At 45.4% G+C, this 15,746-nt stretch overlaps 1 long non-coding RNA gene across 1 annotated transcript in view; it reads left to right on the top strand.

The window, feature by feature from the left end:
- Positions 1-15,746, top strand: part of LOC143998208 (uncharacterized) — a 153,151-nt gene that overhangs the window by 124,815 nt on the left and 12,590 nt on the right. Inside the window, exon 4 of the long non-coding RNA XR_013277783.1 lies at positions 14,606-14,744. This is a non-coding gene — a long non-coding RNA (uncharacterized LOC143998208). The remainder of the gene's footprint in view (positions 1-14,605; positions 14,745-15,746) is intronic.

Genomic DNA, 15,746 nt, shown 5'->3' with positions numbered 1-15,746 from the left:
TATCACACCAGACTGGTGCGACAAGATCTCTGTAACTTGGGCAGTATGACCAACTTCCTCCTTTCCTATCTGAGGCTCATTATTCCGAAGAGAAGATAATACTTCTTCCTTTTTTTTTCGAAACCTTTTTTTTTTCATCTCCGTCTGGTGCTTCTCTGTGTCAAAATTCTTTCCTTTTAGACAAATATTTAATCTCCAACAATCTTCCTGTAAGATCATGTGGCTTTAACCGCCGTGTTTGTTTTAACTTGTAACAAAGTCCAGCTTTTTATTTTTATAAATTTTTATGTGATCCAAAAATATAATTGCAAAAATTTGGAAGTTTTGTATAAAAAATAATAATAATAGGGAATTTAGCATGAAGAGAAATACTTAATGAAGAAATATATTTGGTTAGGCCTCAGCTAATGCAATGGAATGCATTTAATTAAAGGTTCTATTTTTGGGAATGGTGTTTTGAAAAACATATTTTGATGAGAAACTCAGACTTCTGGTAATTACTGGGACAATTCTTATGGTAAGGTGAGGGGGCTAAAATGATTTTGATATACATTTATGGATATTTTGCAACTTCAGTCATAACAGAAATAGAAAAAAATTAGGTACAGACCATGTGGATGAGGTATTATGAAGTACAGCTAGAGACCTTGCCATAGAGAGTTATTATTATTATGCCCTGTACACACGGTCGGACATTCCTAATGCCGCGTACACACGATCAAATAATCGGGTGGAAAAGTCCGGCAAACTCAAGTCCTCCGGACAATCCCCCCCGTGTGTAGCCACCGGCATACTTCTTTGACCCGAAAGTACGGCGGACTTAGAAAGTAGTTTTGCACTCCAATCTTCCCGCCGGACTCGCATTTCGGCGGACAATCTGGCCGTGTGTATGCCAGTCCGCTGTACTTTTGAAATGAACAGACTTTTCCTGCCCGGAGAAAAGTCCGCTCATTCGAGCGGGTCTCCAGGTAGGCGGGGCCCGCGAAGGAGACGTCGCTGGCCCTGCCACCTGGTATGAACTTAAAGGGGAACCCCAACACCGAAAAAAATCGGCATGAGGGTCCCCCCAGGTCCACATCCGACCCTTGTCCGAGCACGCTACCCGGCCGGCCAGGAAAGGGGGGCGAGCGAGTGCCCCCCCTCCTGAGCCGTACCAGGCCGTGTGCCCTCAACATGGGGGGGTGCCTTGGGGAAGGGGGGCCGCGCCCCACATTTGTCTACACGCGATCGGAATTTAAATGATCGGATTTTGTTGTTGGAAAATTTTAGATCCAGCTCTCAAACTTTGTGAGTCGGAAATTCCGACGGAAAAAGTCTGATGGAACCCACACACCATCGGAAGTTCCAACAACACAATCCGATCGCACACTTTCCGTCAAAAAGTCAGACCGTGTGTACAGGGCATTATTATTATTATTTTTATACAGGATTTATATAGCGCCAACAGTTTGTGCAAAGCATTACAATATAAAAAGGGAGACAGTACAGTTGCAATACAATAAAATAAAAAGAGGGGTAAAAGGGCCCTGCTCCTAAGACTAGGGATGAGCCGAACACCCCCCGGTTCGCACCAGAACTTTCGAACGGACCCCAAATTCGAACTAACTTTAGAACCCCATTGAAGTCTATGGGACTCGAACGTTTGAAATTAAAAGTGCTAATTTTAATGGCTAATATGCAAGATACTGTCCTAAAAAGGGTTTGGGGACCTGGCCCCTGCCCCAGGGGACATGGGTCAATGCCTAAAATGTTTTTAAAAATGGCAGTTTTGGCGGGAGCACTGATTTTAATGATGATTAAAGTGAAAAAAAAAAGAAATATTCCTTTAAATATGGTGCCTGGGGGGTGTCTGTAGTATGCCTGTGAAGTGCCACGTGTTTCCCGTGTTTAGAACAGTCCCTGCACAAAATGACATTAAACGGAAATAACACCATTTAAAACTGCTTGCGGTTTTAATGTTATATCTGGTTCCTGCAATATGGTTGAAAATCATTGAGAAAAATGGCATGGGTAGCCCTCCCTGCCTATTACCAGCCCCTTTGGGTCTTGTACGCATATTAAGGGGAACCCAGTACCCATATTAAAAAAAGGAAATGCGTGTGGCCCCCAGGCCCTATATACTCAGAACAGCAGTATACAGGCGGTGCAAACAAGACAGGGACTGTGTAGGTTTGTTGTGTTAAGTTGAATCTGTTTGTAATTTTCAACTGGTACATTTTTAAAGTGTAGCTCCAGTCAAAAAAACTATTTTTAAGCTTTTTGGAAAACATAGGGAAGGGTTATCACCCCTGTATAATTTGTTTTGTCGTCCATCTTTTTTCATCTCACTTGCTGTTGTCTCCTTCCGTTTGCAAGTAGAAGATGTTTGTAAATTGGATGTTTGAAAGTAGGGGCCTGCCCTATATGCTCTGCAGAAATGGCGGAACAAGGTGTTGGTTTTGCCACAACATTGTAAGCCTTCAAAGTGACTCTTGGTGGGCGCTGGAGCGCCCTGCTGTGAACGATTATATCAAGAATTGTAATTACATGCCATTGTTGAACAGTGGTAGAAAAATTTACCTTTGGTGGTTGTGGTGCTGGTGCCACAACACTATAAGTCCTCACAGTTACTCTGGGTGGGCACAGGAACGGGCCCTCCTGTGAAATATTATATCAAGAATTGTAATTACATGTCCCTGTTAAACAGGGGCAGAAAAATTGGGCCTTAGGCACTGGTGCTGGTGCCACGACACTGCAACCTCTCCCATATACTCTTGTTTTATTGCAGGAATTAGCCGGGCTGCAAAGCATTGCATCAAAAATTGTAATTAAACGCCCCTGTTGAACAGGGGCAGAAAAATTGGGCCTTAGGCACTGGTGCTGGTGCCACAACACTGCAACCTCTCCCATATACTCTTGTTTTATTGCAGGAATTAGCCCTGCTGCAAAGCATTGCATCAAAAATTGTAATTAAATGCCCCTGTTGAACAGGGGCAGAAAAATTGGGCCTTAGGCACTGGTGCTGGTGCCACCACACTGAAACCTCTCCCATATACTCTAGTTTTATTGCAGGAATTAGCCCTGCTGCAAAGCATTGCATCAAAAATTGTAATTAAATGCCCCTGTTAAACAGGGGCAGAAAAAATGGGCCTTAGGCACTGGTGCTGATGCCACCAAACTGCAACCTCTCCCATATACTCTAGTTTTATTGCAGGAATTAGCCCTGCTGCAAAGCATTGCATCAAAAATTGTAATTAAACGCCCCTGTTAAACAGGGGCAGAGAAATTAGGCCTTAGGCACTGGTGCTGGTGCCACCAAACTGCAACCTCTCCCATATACTCTAGTTTTATTGCAGGAATTAGCCCTGCTGCAAAGCATTGCATCAAAAATTGTAATTAAACGCCCCTGTTAAACAGGGGCAGAAAAAATGGGCCTTAGGCACTGGTGCTGATGCCACCATACTGCAACCTCTCCCATATACTCTAGTTTTATTGCAGGAATTAGCCCTGCTGCAAAGCATTGCATCAAAAATTGTAATTAAACGCCCCTGTTAAACAGGGGCAGAAAAATTGGGCTGATGGCATCACCCAGAGCCAGAAATGTTCTTCCAACATATCAGCGGAGGAGGAAGAGGATAGACAATCAACATAACAGGACAGTCACTCAGCATCAGCATAGGCAATCTTGAAGGGATGTGATATTTCAAAAAAAATTATTTGGTTACATCAGCTTCAGGTGCTTGGTAGCTGTGGGTGATCCAAGACTGATTCATCTTGATGAAGGTGGACAGGCGCACCTTGTGATCGGTAACAAAGCCACCAGCAGCACTGAAGGTGCGTTCCGAAAGAACGCTGGATGCAGGACAGGCCAGTAGCTCAATTGCATACTGTGCAAGCTCTGGCCAGTGATCCATCCTCAAGACCCAGTAAGCCAGAGGATTTTCGGTGGGAAGGGTGTCCAAGTCTGACCTTGCCCCTAGGTATTCCTGCACCATGTAAATCAGACACTGGCGATGGTTGCTGTAACCGATCATACCTTGGGGCTGCGGACTAAAAAATTGTCTGAAAGCATCAGTCAGACGGCCACCTTCTCCACCGCTCCTTCTGACCGATGCCTCAGCAACACGTTGTCCAGGACCAGGAGTTTGTAGCCTCCCAGTCTCTGGGAACGCGTTGCACAGACCTTTCTGCAAGGCCTCCTGGAGGTGTCTCATCCTCTGCTCCCTCTGCGATGGCAAGATAAGGTCGGCAACCTTACCCTTGTACCGTGGATCAAGGAGAGTGGCCAGCCAGTAATGGTCCCGCTCCTTGATCCGAAGAATACGAGGATCCTTCCGCAGGCTTTGCAGGATCAGGGAGGCCATGCAGCGTAGGTTAGCTGAGGCATTCGGTCCGGAGTCCTCTGGGTCACTGAGGGCAACATGATCCGCAGCTACCTCCTCCCAGCCACGTACAAGTCCACGTGTTTCTTGGGATTGTAAATCATCCCTACAAGACTGCTGCTGCTGATGCTGAGTGCCAGCCTCCACCTCCATGCTGACACAATCATCCTCCTCCTCCTCTTCCTCCTCCTCATCCTCTTCCTGTGTGATGGGTGGCACAGCAGGAACACTGTCTGGATAAAGGGGGCCTTGAGAGGCAAGGAAGTCCTCCTCTTCCTGCCTCTGTTCTGCCTCAAGTGCCCTGTCCATTATTCCACACAGCGTATGCTCCAAGAGGTGGACAAGAGGTACAGTGTCACTGATGCATGCACTGTCACTGCTCACCATCCTTGTGGCCTCCTCAAACGGTGACAGGACAGTGCATGCATCCCTGATCATGCCCCACTGGCGTGGTGAGAAAAAACCAAGCTCCCCTGACCCTGTCCTGGTGCCGTAGTCGCACAGGTACTCATTGATGGCCCTCTGCTGCGTGTGCAGCCGCTGCAGCATGGCCAACGTTGAGTTCCACCTGGTGGGCATGTCACATATAAGGCCGTTCTTGGGCAGGTTCAACTCCTTTTGGAGCTCAGCCAGCCGAGCACAGGCATTAAATGATCGGCGGAAATGCACACAGACTTTCCTGGCCTGCTTCAGGACATCCTGTAAGCCGGGGTACCTGCCCAAGAACCGCTGCCCCACCAGGTTAAGGACGTGAGCTACACAGGGCACATGGGTCAGTTGTCCCTGTCGGAGGGCGGAGAGGAGGTTGGTGCCATTGTCGCAAACCACCATTCCTGGCTTAAGCTGGCGTGGCGTCAACCACCTCTCAGCCTGCCCCTGCAGAGCTGACAAAACATCCGCCCCAGTGTGGCTCCTGTCCCCCAAACAAACCAGCGCAAGCACGGCATGGCATCGTTTTGCCTGCGTACTTGCGTAGCCCCTGGAACGCCTACGAAGCACCGCTGGTTCTGAGGACAGAGCACTGGAAGAGGCCATGGAGGAAGAAGAAGAGGAGGGGGTGGAGGAGAGAGGTGTGTCACAACTAATAGTAGCATTTTGGAGGCGTGGTGGCGGAACAACCTCCAACACTACTGCACCTTGTCCTGCATCCTTCCCAGCTGCCAGAAGAGTGACCCAATGGGCTGTGAAAGACAGGTAACGTCCCTGTCCATGCCTGCTAGACCATGAGTCAGCGGTAATGTGCACCTTACCGCTGACCGCCCTGTCCAGCGAGGCAAGGACATTGCCTTCCACATGCCGGTAGAGAGCCGGAATTGCCTTCTGTGAGAAAAAGTGGCGTTTGGGGACCTGCCACTGAGGAACCGCACATTGTACAAACTCACGGAAGGGGGCCGAGTCTACCAACTGAAAAGGCAGCAGTTGAAGTGCTAGCAATTTAGCCAAGCTAGCATTCAACCGCTGGGCATGTGAATGGCTGGGAGTGAACTTCTTTCGCCGGTCCAGCAGCTGGGGCAGGGACATTTGCCTGCTATAATCGGACGTGGGTGTACTGCTAGCAGAGTGCCTGGAAGCACTTGGCTGTGACACACCTAATTCTACACCTTCATTCCTCTCAGAGCAGGTTTCAGAGAGGACTGAAGGTCTAGTGGGGTTGGAGATGCCAGCTGATGAGGAGCAAGGAGAGGTCCGCTTTGTTCTTTGGTGTGGGTTTTTGAGGTACGCTTGCCAACGAGCTGCATGGCAGGTCAACATATGTCTGGTCAAGCATGTGGTGCCCAAGCGGCTGATGTTTTGGCCACGCGAGATACGCTTGAGACATATGTTGCAAATAGCAGCGGTGCGATCTGATGCACTCGTCTCAAAAAAGGCCCACACCAAAGAACTTTTAGAATAACGCGCAGAGGCAGCGCCCTGCACAGGCGGAGCTCTGCGGTGTGATTCAGTCGGTGTGCTGCCCCTAAGCTGGCCCCCGGAGGGCATCCTGCCTCGTTGGACATGTGCCTCCTCCTCCACCTCCTTCTCCTCCTCTCTCCTACCAGGCACCCACGTGGAGTCAGCGCCCTCATCATCCCCTCCCTCTTCATCACTGTAGCAAACCTGGCAATATGCTGCAGCTTGTGGAACATGACTGCCAGATTGCTGTCCTTCTTGAGCATCCCCTCTCTCTGCATTCACGCTACTGCCTTCCTCTAGCTGAGTGTCATCATCAGAGGCTACAAAACACTGGGCATCCTCCTGGAGCATGTACCCAACACTGTGCTCAAAGAGTTCAGGAGACTCCTCAGGAGGACGTGGTGGGTCTAGGGAAGGAGTCACTGATGATGACATTGAGACGAGGGAAGACGATGCGTTGGCAGCTGCTTTGCTAGTACCCTGAGACTGGGTGAGAGAGGATGAGGAGGATGAAGAGGGCTTGGTCATCCACTCTACCAAGTCATTGGCATGTTGCGGTTCAACATGTCCAGCTGCCGAAAAGAAGGACAAGCGTGTCCCATGGCCACGTGCTGATGACAATGCACCGCGTCCACGACCAGCACTGTTGTCTCTAGACACAGAGCCTGCTTGCCCTCTTTTATCGGCTCGCGCCTGTCTGCCTCTCCTTGCTGGCCTTCCAGACATGGTAATGGCCTGAAGGGAGTTGGGTAAAACAGCAGTTGGGTAGTGTATATTGTGCTGGAGGCACACAACACCCACTAACTCCTGCAGATGCCTTTATTATAGAACACCAGAGATAAAGGGGTATACTGTAATGGAGTCACACAACACCCACTAAGCCCTGCAGATGGCTCTATTAGAGAACAGCAATAAACGGTAGATACAGGTGTATATTGTGCTGGAGTCACACAACACCCACTAACTCCTGCAGATGCCTTTATTATAGAACACCAGAGATAAAGGGGTATACTGTAATGGAGACACACAACACCCACTAAGCCCTGCAGATGGCTCTATTAGAGAACAGCAATAAACGATAGATACAGGTGTATATTGTGCTGGAGTCACACAACACCCACTAACTCCTGCAGATGCATTTATTATAGAACACCAGAGAGAAAGGGGTATACTGTAATTGAGTCACACAACACCCACTAAGCCCTGCAGATGGCTCTATTAGAGAACAGCAATAAATGGTAGATACAGGTGTATATTGTGCTGGAGGCACAAAAACCCACTAACTCCTGCAGATGCCTTTATTATAGAACACCAGAGATAAAGGGGTAGATACAGATGTATACTGTGCTGTGCTGGAGGCACACACAACTTCCAATAACTCCTGCAGATGGCAAGTGGGCTCAAATAGAGAAGAGCTATGTAGGTGGATATAGTGGTGTGTACTGGGTACAGAGCACGCAGACAGCACGCACAAGCTCCTAACACTACTGACTGCAAGCTCTATTATAAAAGATAGATCACTAGCTATATAGGTGAGGTGAATATAGCGGTGTATACTGCGGTCAGGGCAAGCAGACAACAACCACTACAGAAGAGCAAGATCGAAAATCGGCCGATAACGATCGGTGTGTACTGTGTTGAAGGTACACAGAACACCCACTAACTGCTTCAGACGCCAACACACTACACAAAGCCGCCGCGCTGGCGGCCTTATATAGTGTGGGGCGTGTACTACACAGCCTGAGCTATGATTGGCCACAGGCATCCTGCCTGTGGCCAATCATGGCTCTCCTCGCTGCTGGCACTGTGATTGGCCAAGCATGTAGGGTCACAGTGCATGCTTGGCCAATCATGAGCCAGCAATGCACTGCGATGATGCAGTGCATTGTGGGCCATGAGCGCCACACGAATTTGGCACGAACGGCCCATAACGTTCGGAATTCGCCGAACGGGCGAACAGCCGATGTTCGAGTCGAACGTATGTTCGACTCGAACACGAAGCTCATCCCTACCTAAGACCTTACAATCTAATAGGGTGGGGCAACTGGTACAAAAGGTTGGGATATGAGCTGATGGAAGTAATAAAAGATTAGCTGGAAGTGTGATAGTCTTCCCTGAAGAGATGTGTTTTCAGGGATCGCCTAAAGGCAGTCAAAGTAGGAGATAAATTGAGGTAGAGAGTTCCAGAGGATGGGAGAGGCTCTGGAGAAGTCCTGGAGATGAGCATGAGAGGAGGAGACAACAGAGCTTGAGAAAAGCAGAGAGGACAGTTTTAGTGATATTTGGAGAGAAGATTAGTGATGTAGCTCGGGGCAGAATTGTGAATGGCTTTGTATGTTGTTGTTAGTATTTTGAATTTCATTTGCAATCGGAAGCCAGCGTGGGGATTGGCAGAGAGGGGTAACAGACACTGAGCACCTGGTAAGATAAATGAGTCTGGCAGCAGCATTCATGATAGACTAAAAAGAAAGGATAGCTTATGAACAGGTAGGCCTATGAGAAGGGATTTGCAATAGTCAAGGCAATAGATAACGAGGGAGTGAATGAGTTGGTTGGTTGAGTACCATGAGATACTTAGTGAGTAAGAGGAGTTCCATGAGTTACAGGTATGGCTACACAGTAGTGAGTGAGAGGAGTAGTGCGATGTAGAGACAACACAGTGGAGACCTGGTGGAATACCATGAGGTAGAGCTGTAGACCATGCAGTAGTGATTGCACAGAGTACTATGAGGTACTGATCATGCATCACTGACTAGAGTACGACAAAGTGAGTGGATTGCCATGAGGTACAGGTACAGACCATGCAGTAGTTAATGGGTGAAGCTCCATGAAGTACAGGAAAAGACCATGCAGCAGGTGAGTAGGGGAAGTGCCATGAGGTACAGAACCAGATAATGCCATAGCACAATTAAGTACAGGTACAGACCACGTTATGTGGGACCAGGTCCTCTGCACATAGGTGAAGATGTCGAAGTGCACACCCCCCTCCTCCCCATGGGTTTGTGTGCTCTCACATGTGATGGCCAGTTCAGTGCATGGTGCAGAAATGACAGCTGCTTTTCATGGCTCCTAGGTTTCCACATTTCGGTCTATGGAAAACTAAATAAGTGGGGGTGAGTATTGTGACATGGTTGAGTAAGTGTGATTTAGTCATAATGAGAACTGTAAAACATAGCCAAGCATTTATTAACAATGAAAAGGATGAAGATCAGGGCATGGACAACCCAGCAGATTCTGCATTCTGCAGATTGCACTGGGATAATGGCTCTCCCAGTGTAAATGTGGGGATCCCCTTTCATTTTGACAGCAGGATAGTACTCCTGACACAGAAAAGGGTGGCTTTCACACTGAGAGAGGATTCCCACTAATTACACTTTAACACAGTTTAAAGCCTAAGTACAGCCAAAATGACAAACAAAAAAAAATCAGCATAAGGGACATAACTTACAGTTAGTAGGATGTATCCCTTGTGCTGATTCCTCTTCTTTTTAATGAAAATCTTCCTCTGTCCTGTCCCCACCCACCTCTAACTACCACCATAATTGTCTAGTGAGGCGAGGGCTAATACATCTTAGAGGCTACCTTGCACAGGTTTTCGGGGGTGAGGGGGGAGGCGAGAGAGATACGTCCTGGTTTATGGAATGATGTCATACATCCCAGGAGTCTTCATGGGCATTTTTTTACTATCAACTAGAGAGGGGAGGAGGGGCTTTCTCAACTAAACTTACCCGCCTGTCTGCATGTTAGCAGATGCAGTTAGCTTGACTGCCACTGGATGGCTCTTTTCCCATTATAGCATGATAAAGGGAAAAGTTATAAAGCAGATGTTTACTTCCCTTTTATAGATGTCCCTCCTGTTTGTGATGTCAGGGATGTAGTGAGTGCCCACAGCTGTTGGAGGGACGCAGCAGTCCTGGGCATTGGAACAACATACCCCAGAGTTGCTAAGATGTAGTCCCCTGCAGAGCGTATCTAAAGGCCCTTTGCAGGGCTGAAGTCTCAGGTGAGGTGGAACAGAACATAAAAGGAAGCCTGTAGTTGCCCTGTCTCCACTGACCTTCATCTAGGACCTGTAGAAGAAGGTCATAGGAGACAGAGCAACCACAGACTTGTAGTGGGGTGCAAAAAGCCCTTTAGGCCAGGCAAGAGTACTCTGATCTGAGTAGTGGTGAAGCCTGGGAATTAGTGTGCCACACTGGAGTGTGACCATCTGGGCAGAATTATAGAAGGGACATTGGGAAAGACTGGTATACTAATGATGGCACCTTGGTTCTGCTGGGTGAAGGAAGCTGAATGCCATGGACCTAGTGTACAAGGAGTAAGTGGTCCCTAGGAGAGGAGGGGCAAAGGGAAGGCTTACTAATATGTGGTTTTCCACACTTAAATGACAGCTACAGAATGTCTACTCTTGTGTATGGTGTTCCCATAGTAAAGAATATGTCAAAAGGCTTTCGAACTTTTGCAAAGTTACAGTAAATTGCATTGTATGCATTTTATGGGTGGCCTTTCCCTTAAAGCGGAGGTCCACCCTAAAGTGGACCTCCGCTCATCGGAACCCTCCCCCCCTCCGGCGCCACAATTGGCACCTTTCAGGGGGGAGGGGGGTGCAGGTACCTGTACAGTACAGGTATCTGCACCCACTTCCGGGATAGCTCTCTGCGGGAAAGGGGCGTAGATTACGCCCCTTTCCGCAAGTGCCCGTCCCTTCCCGCAAGTGCCCCGCTGCCTGCTGGGAAACACACGGATCCCAGAGGCAGCAGGGACTGTCCTTATTGCACAGCGCGACTCGCGCATGCGCAGTAGGGAACCAGGAAATGAAGCCGAAAGGCTCCATTTCCTGATTCCCATACCCAAGATGGCGGCGGCAGCACCCGAGAAACGATCTACAGATCGGCTTCGGGTGCCGACATCGCGGGCGCGCTGGACAGGTAAGTGTCACTATTTTAAAAGTCAGCAGCTGCAGTATTTGTAGCTGCTGGCTTTTAAAAAAAAAAAAAAAAAACGCGGAGTCCCGGTGCACTCCCGCTTTAAGACCTATGGCAAAGGATGTTGAAAGGTCATGGAACCTATAGCCAGGAATATGACACAATATGGTGGAAGGTTCCATCAACAGAAGGTGGATTGTTGTCATATCCAGAAAAAATGGGGCAGGGACTTGCACAGTTTAGCGCCAACACTTAGCCAGTCACAAGCCCCCTTACATGCATGCCTAAAATGGATGGACCTGCAGCAGCCCTGAAATCAAGTCTTAAGCCTCATACACACGATCTGACTTCAAACAAATTTTTCTGTGGATTTTTGTCCAAATTTCCAATCTGTCCAATTTCTGGCCGTGAACTTAGTATGCATACACGCGGCAGGACTTTTTCAGCCAACTTTCTCCAAATCACGTGGTTTTTCAGCTCTTTACCACCACCCTTTGGTCAACTTCTGTATATTGTTGTCTGATCTTTTGCATCGGTTCTGAGCATGTGTGTTTGTACTTTGGACTAAAGTCCTATGGACTTGTGTACACAGGATAGGATTTTGCACCATAGGACAGACCGGAAAGTTTGTCTGTTTGCACAGCGAACATTTGTCCAATGAAACCCGAAAAAGTTTGGATCATACACACGGTCAGATTTCTCCTTAAAACAGGTAATTTGCATGTTTGTTGTCAAAAAGTCCGATTGTGTGTATGGGCCTTTATGCCGTGTACACACGGACTAATTTTCCGACGGAAATGTTGGCTGTGATCTTGTTGACTGAAAGTCTGACCGTGTGTATGCTCCATGGAAACATTTGCTGTCAGACTTTCCAGCAACAAATGTTGGCTAGCAGGTTCCCAAATTTTCCACCAACTAAAGTTTATTGTTGGAAAGTCCAATCGTGTGTCCACAAGTCCGCATGCAAAAGTCCACGCATGCTCGGAACCAAGTACGAGCCAGAAGCACTCGGTCTTGTAAAGCTAGCGTTCATAATGGAGATATCACATTCGTCACGCGGAAATGAACTCTCTCAATGCAGCACATTCTCTTCTTCCTTATAATGCTATACTAATGAAGTTGCTTTGCTGCTGATATTCACAGAGTTCTGACAAACTGATTTTTTTATATTTATAGTGATCTCCTGAATAATATTTATTCTTATTTTTTGACCTCCATAATTTTTAGCAGAAGGTGCCAAAAGGGTGGCACACTGGCTATCGAACTTCCTTATTCTCGGCTCGTCGTACGTCTTGTACATCACCACGTTGCCTCTTTCGTAATTGTTGGCCAACATTTGTGTGACTGTGTGTATGCAAGACAAGTTTGAGCCAACAACCTTCGAACAAAAATCCATGGTTTTGTTGTCAGAAAGTCCGATCGTGTGTACGGGGCACTAGAGGATTTTAGAAGTGCACACCAAGTGCTTCATTTAAAAGTCTGTGTAATGAAGGCCTTCTGTGAATATGAAGTTTCCTTTCTATGTGAATTACCCAGAGGGGGTGTTGATGTCTATGTTGATTAGAAGACACAGTAGATCTCTGGACGAAACCTATTTACTAGCACTCCTGACATCTGATGTTCTTACTTTCCATCAATGACATCTGTTGAGCAAACTCTGCAGAATAAACAGTGCTCGCCTAAAAACAAGAATGATTTGTATTTCACTTTGTGGTCTGCTTCTCATTATTATGTTGATTTTAACGATTTACATGGTAAAGTAAACTTTTTATTTTCCGCACAGGACAGAGTCTGGCATTTGGCCAGCCCAGCCAATGCGTATATAACTCTAAAATTTAGGTCATGAAAAATACACAGCTGAGCAAAAGTGGGTAAAGAAAAATATTTTTTGTTATTCATTGCAGCCAATCAGATTTCAGCTGCCATGCAGAGCGCCAGATGAGATCTGGTAGCTTTTGGCAACACAGACTATGGGGTTTAATTATATACAGTAATACAGAAATTTAATATGAACATATCTAAGGTAAGAAGTTGCAAGGTGTTTTCTATTTTCTGGTTATTTTTTTCAATAGATTTTAATACTATGGAATGTGAAAGATATCAGATTTATGTCAACATTTTTGTAGTGCAATTATAACTTTACATAAGGGCAGCCATATTTGTTACATATGCAGGCTCTTGTATTTTTCGGATCCTCTAAAGTAGCGGTATACACTAGTAGATTTTTTAACAAAAATGTGTACGAATATTCACAGGAAAATTCATACAAAAATTCTTAGAACATTCAAATGTCATTTGAAAGATTGTGTTTGCTTTCAACATTTAATTTTGAAATAAATCAAATTTACCGAATTCGAATTTACTCAAATTTACAGACTGAAAAACCACATACACTGTTAGAAATACATACATAGAAAAAAGGATTTCCATTCTGCTTCTTTTACTTTCTCGTCACTGCAGTTTAAAACAAACATCAATTTGACCCAACTAATGATTGCAAAAATTAATGTTGTTAAAAATACACTGTTAGATATTTTTTTTCACTCAGTCTGTGGGCTTTATCCACACTGTATTGTATGGATTGATGAATCTTTTGGCTGGTCTCAGAAGCTGTCAGAATATTCGAACAGCAGCTGCATTTGATTGGATACAGTTGCTGTTTGGCTGACAATTTTAAGGCAGACTCCTTTGTTAACCGTGTTAACCTTTTTGATACCCACTTGCATGACCACCTGTTTGCACAGGGGTCCATGCCATGCAGTGAGAGTGATTGGTTAGACCGGAGGTGGAGGGATTGTCACGCTACCGTGGAAAAAAAATGACTTACGTCAGTGTTACAGTTTGAATTTAAAACGTATTTGTGTGAACTGTGAAGTTAAGTCATGGATTGTGGCAACTAACTAGTGTCAGGTGATTGTATATAGTGTATATTACAATATATCCTATCCTAATATATATATATATATATATATATATATATATATATATATATATATATATATATATATATATATATATATATATATATGGTAACCCAGCTAAATCTTTTTGTAGCTAAAACGGCAGACCAAACAAAGCTAACTTCTGATAGGTTACTGAAATGTTCAAAGTGCCTGATGTATAACAAGTATGTATAATGTAAAATTAGCTCTGCAGCCTCATACCCAGAATCGTGTTTCCCAGAAATAACATTACTGCAGGCAGTTAGGCAATGGTATTCTCCGATGTTGGATTAGAGATTTGCCAGGTAACACCTGTCCAAAACTTTAAAATAATTTGAAGAAAAATAAGCCAAGGATTTTAGAATGTTTCGATTGTTTTATACAGTATTGAGTATGTGATTGATATTGATTAGTATCATCGGGAAGGTGCATTTAATAGATAAAGATACAAAGTCTTCCTTCTGTTCTATAATTTTGTTGAAAGGTTGCTGAGAAATGAATGAAAGGAATTGATTCTTGCTACCATGAAAGCTTGGGAAGAAAAGTAACGTGCCCCAGTCAATCAGTGTCTTTCTGCTTGGTGATGACTACAGACCAGTATGTGATTCCCAGTTACTGAGCTGGTAAGTTTGTCTTTCAGTACACAAATTAAAATATGATATGGTTATCTTGCTGGAGGACCCACACCATGCAATTTATTTATTCTGGTTCTCATGTGTGAGAATTTCTGAAAGAGCCCTTAATGTTGCACCAAGCACACAGTCATTTTTATTTTTAATTTTCACTTGTTGTGACATATTGTTAGTGGTTACATTGTTATTTATTTATAAATTTATAGGTGTATCGATAGTGATTATGATATAGATATAATCACTATATATATATATATATATATATATATATATATATATATATATATATATAGTGATTATTTACTCTGATTTGGGATATCTACAGCGGGGAATTTTATATCATCTTTACTATATTTTTTGGTTTGCCCAATAATGGCCTAAAGAAAGAACAGCTAGATTTTTTTTTTTCTGTTTCAATATGTTTAATGAAAATTTGAATAAACAGGAATAAACAAGAGACTACAATCTGCTCCTTGTGCGCCCTCGCAGGGGCTACAAAGCATGAATATGAAACCAAAGGGCCAACCATCACATTATACTTATAATAAACACAAGGAAAGGAGGGAAAATGAGTAGGGGATGGTATCCAGACTGGCTCCAGAACCAGGCAACTTGTTCCCTTGTCGTTTCCGGAGGGCAGGCCCTTCTTCCACTACCCCCTCCTACGGGGGGCAGTAGTATTCGTTAGCAATGGGAGAAATTACAAAGAAGAGTGAAGAGAGATAGGGAACAAAAGAAGAAAAGATAGAAAAGAGGGGGAAGGAAGGAGGGGGAAAGTTCGGGTGTGGTCGCCTCGCCAAGAGGAGTTAGACCAAGCCCAGGCATGCAGCTTGGAGCGCGGGGAACTCATAGGAGATCCACGGCTCCCAGATTTTTAGAAATTTAGCATGAGAATCATGAACAATACTGGACATACGTTCCTGAAGTAACATTGCAGTCATGCGGGTTTTAATACCTTGAAAATCTACCCGTTGGGACTTCCAGGCTTGGGCA

This window comes from Lithobates pipiens, unplaced genomic scaffold (assembly GCF_037356315.1).
Source record: "Lithobates pipiens isolate NorthernLeopardFrog02 unplaced genomic scaffold, aLitPip1_a1.2 Scaffold_19, whole genome shotgun sequence".
Lineage (NCBI taxonomy): Eukaryota > Metazoa > Chordata > Amphibia > Anura > Ranidae > Lithobates > Lithobates pipiens.
The sequence above is the reverse complement of the archived record's forward strand: the minus strand, read 5'-3'. Positions and strand labels throughout refer to the sequence as shown.